Source organism: Penaeus japonicus, unplaced genomic scaffold (assembly GCF_977035675.1).
Source record: "Penaeus japonicus unplaced genomic scaffold, GWHDUDI00000001_assembly GWHDUDI00000027, whole genome shotgun sequence".
NCBI lineage: Eukaryota > Metazoa > Arthropoda > Malacostraca > Decapoda > Penaeidae > Penaeus > Penaeus japonicus.
Genome location: NW_028234429.1, coordinates 12,891,446 through 12,898,945, shown reverse-complemented (window position 1 = coordinate 12,898,945; position 7,500 = coordinate 12,891,446). Strand labels below are relative to the sequence as shown.

Below are 7,500 nucleotides of genomic sequence, written 5' to 3'. Positions count from 1 at the left end.
CCGACTCAGGTCAGCAACGTAATGTCCCGCCCTGCCTTATCACTCGCAGATCAAAAGCCGCCCACCTCACGCCCCTTGCGCCCACACTCAGGACACTCGCCAGCTTCTTCTGCGTCCGAGCTGTTGCATTCTGGGAGTTTGTTGCTGAAAGGGAAATACTTGTTGGGTGAGAGAGAGAAAGAGAGAGGAGAGAGAGAGAGGGAGAGAGAGAGAGAGAGAGAGAGAGAAAGTGAGAGGGAGAGAGTGGGGGGGAGGGGGAGACAGAGAGAGAGAGAAAGGGAGGGGGAGACAGAGAGAGAGAGAAGGGGAGGGGGAGACAGAGAGAGAGAGAGAGAGAGAGAAAACGAAGGAGAAAGAGAGAGAGAAAGAGGGCAGGAATATCTTATGCAAAGGAAAGATCACCAACGTTGTTGTTAAGTGGGAGATGTTGAAAAGTAAAAATCAAATCATGCTACAGCTTATTGCAATTGCCATCTATGTTGCAAACCTGATTAGTATTTGAAAACTTATGTCGAAAGTTCGGTGAGTAGATAACTGCAGTATTATTTAGAGCCGGGAGATTGTAAAGGTTTTCTGAAATACTGGTTGCCTGGAATTTGCCGAGAGCTGTTAGGTGATACATTTGATAATGATTTATGCAATGATGATGATGATGATGATGATGATGATGATGATAACGATGATGATGATGATGATGATAAAGATGATGAAGATGATGATGATGATGATGATAACGATGATGATGATGATGATGATAAAGATGATGATGATGATGATGATGATGATGATGATGATGATGATGATGATGATGAAGATGATGATGATGATGATGACGATGATGATGGTGGTGGTGGTGGTGGCGCTGGTGGTGATGGTGAAGATAACGATTGGAATGGAAATAATGAGGATGATGATAACAATAATGATAATGATAATAATAACAATAATAATAAATAAATAAATAATGATAAAACCAACAATCATGATACAATACCAACGATGAAAAAACAACAACAACAACGATAAAAAAATGATAAGGAAAACCTCCTGCGACCGAAATATCGCTGAAATTTCAGGGGGCGTTTGCTGGAAATTTCAAGCAACAATAGAGGTTTCGAGCCACGAGTTTTAAGATGCTTCAGTGTTAAGAAAACGTGTAGAAGATTCCACCTTCATTGTCTCGGCGGAAGTTCACAAATACTTCTACGTATTTTTGTAGTTGTAGTTTTTGGAGGGAGCTGGCGACGCTGTTCGGCAGTTTATTTTAATAAAGAGAAAAAAAAACGTTATCATTGGCTCTTGGTAGACATGGTTATGGAAAGGCTGATGATGTGAGTTCCGTGTTATGTGGGATGTTGTGATGAGGGTCGAAGTGATGTGCCGAGACAGGAAAGGTTGGTGTGAGTTCCGTGTTATGTGGGATGTTGTGATGAGGGTTGAAGTGATGTGCCGAGACAGGAAAGGTTGGTGTGAGTTCCGTGTTATGTGGGATGTTGTGATGAGGGTTGAAGTGATGTGCCGAGACAGGAAAGGTTGGTGTGAGTTCCGTGTTATGTGGGATGTTATGATGAGGGTTGAAGTGATGTGCCGGGACAGGAAAGGCTGATGATGTGAGTTCCGTGTTATGTGGGATGTTATAATGAGGGTTGAAGTGATGTGCCGAGACAGGAAAGGTTGGTGTGAGTTCCGTGTTATGTGGGATGTTGTGATGAGGGTTGAAGTGATGCGCCGAGACAGGAAAGGCTGATGATGTGAGTTCCGTGTTATGTGGGATGTTGTGATGAGGGTTGAAGTGATGTGCCGAGACAGGAAAGGTTGGTGTGAGTTCCGTGTTATGTGGGATGATGTGATGAGGGTTGAAGTGATGTGCCGAGACAGGAAAGGCTGATGATGTGAGTTCCGTGTTATGTGGGATGTTGTGATGAGGGTTGAAGTGATGTGCCGAGACAGGAAAGGTTGGTGTGAGTTCCGTGTTATGTGGGATGTTATGATGAGGGTTGAAGTGATGTGCCGGGACAGGAAAGGCTGATGATGTGAGTTCCGTGTTATGTGGGATGTTATAATGAGGGTTGAAGTGATGTGCCGAGACAGGAAAGGTTGGTGTGAGTTCCGTGTTATGTGGGATGTTGTGATGAGGGTTGAAGTGATGTGCCGAGACAGGAAAGGCTGATGATGTGAGTTCCGTGTTATGTGGGATGTTGTGATGAGGGTTGAAGTGATGTGCCGAGACAGGAAAGGTTGGTGTGAGTTCCGTGTTATGTGGGATGCTGTGATGAGGGTTGAAGTGATGTGCCGAGACAGGAAAGGTTGGTGTGAGTTCCGTGTTATGTGGGATGCTGTGATGAGGGTTGAAGTGATGTGCCGAGACAGGAAAGGTTGGTGTGAGTTCCGTGTTATGTGGGATGTTGTGATGAGGGTTGAAGTGATGTGCCGAGACAGGAAAGGTTGGTGTGAGTTCCGTGTTATGTGGGATGTTGTGATGAGGGTTGAAGTGATGTGCCGTGACAGGAAAGGTTGGTGTGAGTTCCGTGTTATGTGGAAAGGTTGGTGTGAGTTCCGTGTTATGTGGGATGTTGTGATGAGGGTCGAAGTGATGTGCCGAGACAGGAAAGGTTGGTGTGAGTTCCGTGTTATGTGGGATGCTGTGATGAGGGTCGAAGTGATGTGCCGAGACAGGAAAGGTTGGTGTGAGTTACATGGTATATGCAATAATGAGGGTGAGAGTGATGCACAGAGACGGAAAAGGCTGAAGTGAGTCCCATGTTATGTAGAATGCTGTAACGAGGGATTTTAAAGCGTTGCACATAGGCAGGAAAGTTTGGTGTGAGTTCCAAGTCATGTAGAGCGTTGTAATGAGGGTTAAAGTGATGTACCGAGACAGAAAAGGAATCTATAGCAGCTAGACACTTAGAAGCTGATGATCCTCGGGCTTGTTGGACAGTGCTATCAGGTTACCTTACTGAAGCAAATTGTTTGATTTTGTTGAGGAGGGAAAGCATCAAGTTAGTTCATTAAACTTTGGATTTTCCCCTTCCCTTTGATCAGATTTTTTTTTTTTTCTTTTTTTTGTTCTTTCGCCTTTATCCTTATTTTTAATGAATAGTGAAGCGTTTCCTTGTGGTATGATAATTACAAGGTAGAGTTTTCCTGTAATTATCGCGTGTGTGTTGAGGCCTCTCTGCTAATGAAGCTTCTCAAAAGTCTAACACGGAAGCTTGCCACGCCATCGCTTCGTCAGTTACATCACTGACATTGCGCTTCATTCCTTTATTTTTCTCCTCTTCTTTCCTTTCCTCTTATCTTCATGTTCAACTTCCTATATCTATTTCTCTTCTTCTTTATTCCCCCGGTGTTGTTCCTTCTTCACTTTTTTCTCTACACTTTTCACTTCCGTATGTTTTTTTTTCTCTACTTTCTCGCTTCTTTTCTTATCTTATCTTCCTTCATTTCTCCCCTCATACTCTTTCTCAATCTATCCTTTTCCTCCAAATCTCAAATATCCTTCAAGACGCTCCTCCTGACGAAGGAATCCCTCGCCTTTACCTGCCTCAGATTGCAAAAAAAAAATTCCCGGCTCCTCTTCACGGGATGCTAACAGTTACTCCCGATCGAGATTTAACGCGAAGTCATAAAATTCCGCGGAATTTTAACAAGTGATTTGGCGAAATGCGTCCCCTTTGGAGGAAGAAAAGAAGGAGAAAAAGACATTAACCCGGCAAGACTCAAGGAGGATAAGTGCCATTGTCTTCCTTGGCTTTCACAGAAGTGCTGCGAGGAGGATCGATCACACGTTATATAAAACGGAAACAATACCGCGGTCTGCTCGCCCCGCACTCTTCCCTCAGTCCACCGCTTCGTCCTTGGCCTCGCTATGAACGCACTCTTCCCTCCCCACGAGATGCATTCACAACGGAGAGGTCGATTGTGTGCCGTGCTTCACACTCTTATGGGTCGAATCGCTGTTAGGATTTTCGGACTGTTGTTATGGTTTGAACCGCTGTTGTGGTTGGTGTTATTATTCGAACCACTATTATGGTTTGGACCGTCTGTTATCCTTTTGAACTGATGCTTTACTTTAATGATTAAATAACTACTTCAATGATTCGACCCGCTGTTATGATTCGAACCGCGTTAAGGGTTCTAATCGCTGGTATCACTCGAAACGAAGCCCGGATTCGAACTGATTCTATCCATAGGTGCGTAAGTCCTCGCCATCACTATCGCTTTGAACCGATTCATCACGAGACTCACTTAGAACAGGTAGGACGCCGGAAGGATCCTCCCAGGCCACAGGAGCCCTCGAGGATGGATAGGCGCTGTGGGTCCCAGATCCCCCGAGACCATTTCCGAGCAAATAGCGCCGGGACAAACAGTTTCGAAGCGAGTGGCAATAGAGTGCCGAGTGCCGACGCAAGACTTCGCCTGGAAAGCGAGTATCAGTGGAAGGATATTGTGGCAGAGTGGACCGTTGGAGAAGGAATGAAGTGACTTAGAGCAAACACCACCAAAGGATATTTAGGTAGGAGGGATTGCTAAAGTCATGGCAGACGAGAACACGAAAGTATAAAGTCGTTCCACTCACACGCCGTAAGTCTCTCCGCCAAGCCTTCTTCGCCGCATCGGCACTTAATGTTGCAAGGGCGGCTAATGAGATTATGTGCAAAGGGCGCCGCGACATAGAGAATGAGGGGTTAAGGGGGAGGGGCTTATCCTTCCCGTAAGCCATTCTTGATTGGAAGGGAAACTGCGGGGCTGGGTTGGGTTTCGCGTCACGCATTAGTTACGAGACATAATTGATAGCGCTATATTACTTGCATTGTTGCTGTGGCATTGTTATGATAATTATCAGTATTATCGTTATTATTATTATCTTTATCATCATCTTCAATCAATATCATTACCATCATCATCATTGTTATGATTATCATCATTATTATTATCATCATTATCATCACTATTACTGTTATTATCATCATTTTTCTCTTACTAGCATTATCATCATCATCATTATTACTATCATTACTATCAGCAGTAATTTTCTAAATATCATTATGACTGGTATTACCATCATTTTTATATTATCTTTATGTTCACCTGTAGTGGCAGTACAACTTCTAATTCTACTATCAGTAGCCTTATCATCTGAATCATTACAACCATTGCCATTATTATCATCACCATGGCCACAATTACTGTCAATATGATCAAGTATTATTACATTTCGGGTTTTTGAGAGTGGCTGAAGCCGATCTATAATTGACGCTGATTGGAAATGGGTCCGTGATCCGCCAGTGACTGAGGCTGGTAATTGGCTGAGAGAAGACTTTGATTCATTAGTTTATGAGAGAGGATTGTAGTTAGTTCATGACTGGCGGCCATTAGTGACTGAACCAGCTCTTGACTTTGTGCCTGATAAAAGGGGAGACTTTGATATCTTTTGCGAGTTAGTTCAATTCGTGTCTGAGACGAGTGATTCCGTCGGTTAAGAACGTGGACTCGTATAATCGTGAGCCTAAAATAAATGTCAGTGTTGGCGCTACAATCTATATATTTATGAATTAAAAACGAGAGAAAAAGCAACAAAGAAAACAAATTGTACGAAGAATTCTAGGAGTAAGAGAAGACAAGGGTTATTATCCTGTCTTACGTAAGTCACACGGATAACCCAACCTCTTTCGCTGCAAATAATAAGCGCTTGTGATAATGACGCTCGCAACATGGCACTCATTGAAGCTAATCATCCTCTCTAACGATTGCAGGACGTCACGGAATCCCAAGCAACATCACGAGGACAGGTAAGGCTATTCCTTCACCTCAGCCTTCAGTTGAGGAAGCTCTTCACTTGCATGGCGGAGGAAAGGCCCGTGTATGGGGGGACGGTTTTTAGATGTAGAAATGGTATTTAGAATAAAGTCATGAAACAGCTTAGTTCTGAAGAAAACAGAAATGAAGGAAGGGAGGAAGAAGAGGTAGGCCTATTCGTTTCAAGGTGAGGAAAGTTCTCTTCCGTAATTTCATGAGTTAACGTCCTAAAGTGGAATCCAGTCCCTACAGAGACGTTTATTATTATCATTATTATTATTTTTCTTTTTTTTTAAATGTATCTCTGTTTCATTTCACTTTTTAACTTTTTGAGATGACTTGATTCTAATTGGAATTATTATTTGGTTCTGCCTTGATGCTCGAGGTCATATCGATCTTTTCGTTAGGTCATTCTCCACTTGACCTGGTTTCACCTCTCGCCTAGTGTTCCTCTTCCCTTTCTAAACTTTTTTACATTTTTAAAGTTCGACCCTTCCTCCTCCTCTTCCTCCTCCTCCTTCTTATTCGTCTTCTGCTTCTTTAGTTGCAATTTTATTAAGATATCAAAACTAGTTAACCTGTTTCTGTCAACTTCTTTACAACGTTATTGTGCACTACATTCATTATTATTATGCTTTAGTCCTTGCAGCCGCTGTTAAGATCATTTTTTCTCTCTTGAAGTATCATCTTCTTTGTTTTCGGGATGGCTTCCATTTTCTTTTCTCATAGTTATTAAACGTGTTTCTTTCTTGGTTATGGCGCTCTAGCCTTTGATTTATTATATATGTATATAGGTACACACACACACACACACACACACACACACACACACACACACACACACACACACACACACACACACACACACACACACACACACACACACACACACACACACACACACCCATCCCCAGCCCACAGTCATCAATTATAGCGACCATAGTTGTACTTTAATACACTTTTTAGTTCCTTGTGACACATGCCTTCTCCTGCAGTCACAGTCGCCGTTACCGAGACGCGGACACACGCTACCACTTCGATTTCTTTCTCCTTTGTTGCACTCGACAGCCAGCGGGGGTCTGCAAGAAACTGACGTGCAATCCGAGGCGCTCATTAGCTCTTTCCTCTCACAAACCCTGCATCAACCTCGCCTCTCCCACGCAGCGTCTGTGTGGCTGGGTGTTGTACAGACTGGGTGAAGTATTTCATGGGTAGAATGAGTCCGTATTTTGATGTATTATTGTTTTTTTTATTTATTGTGTTCTATTTAGGTATAATGTTTTAAATGAGGTGGTTTTAGGTCTACGGTGCGTGGATATGTTGATCAGGCATGAAAATATCTAAACGTCGTGGTAATTTATGTTTCTTACTATCAATTTTAAATAAATAAGTTGAAATTAAATTATAGAGCGAGAACCGATCAGGAGAGAGAAGGCAGGCAACGTTCAAGTCATGAGTCTCTCCTTTTCTGTCTTAATAGGAAAGGAAGAGAGGAAGTTTGGAATTTATATTTTCAAGTTAATTGCACACAAGTATAAGGTACATTGGTTACGAATATTAAGATTGACTAATGAAAGGGGTGACTCTCCGGCGAGATAATTTCGAAAAGAATTGATAGGAAGTAGAAATTCGAACAAGAGGAATATGGATTACAATTTATTTCTCTTAAGATTCATTAACTAATATAGTATCAAATAT

The 7,500-nt window shown here is 42.6% G+C and overlaps 1 protein-coding gene across 3 annotated transcripts in view; it reads left to right on the top strand.

The window, feature by feature from the left end:
• The window catches only part of LOC122260668 (putative G protein-coupled receptor CG31760), a 266,410-nt gene that overhangs the window by 52,718 nt on the left and 206,192 nt on the right, over positions 1 to 7,500 (top strand). For 2 of the 3 annotated variants that reach the window (XM_086552611.1, XM_086552613.1), the window contains exon 1: positions 5,760 to 5,795. The exons of the other annotated variant lie outside the window; for it this stretch is intronic. The gene's annotated coding sequence lies outside the window, so the exon portion shown is untranslated. Of the gene's footprint in view, positions 1 to 5,759; positions 5,796 to 7,500 lie in introns of those variants that run through there. 3 annotated transcript variants of the gene reach the window in all.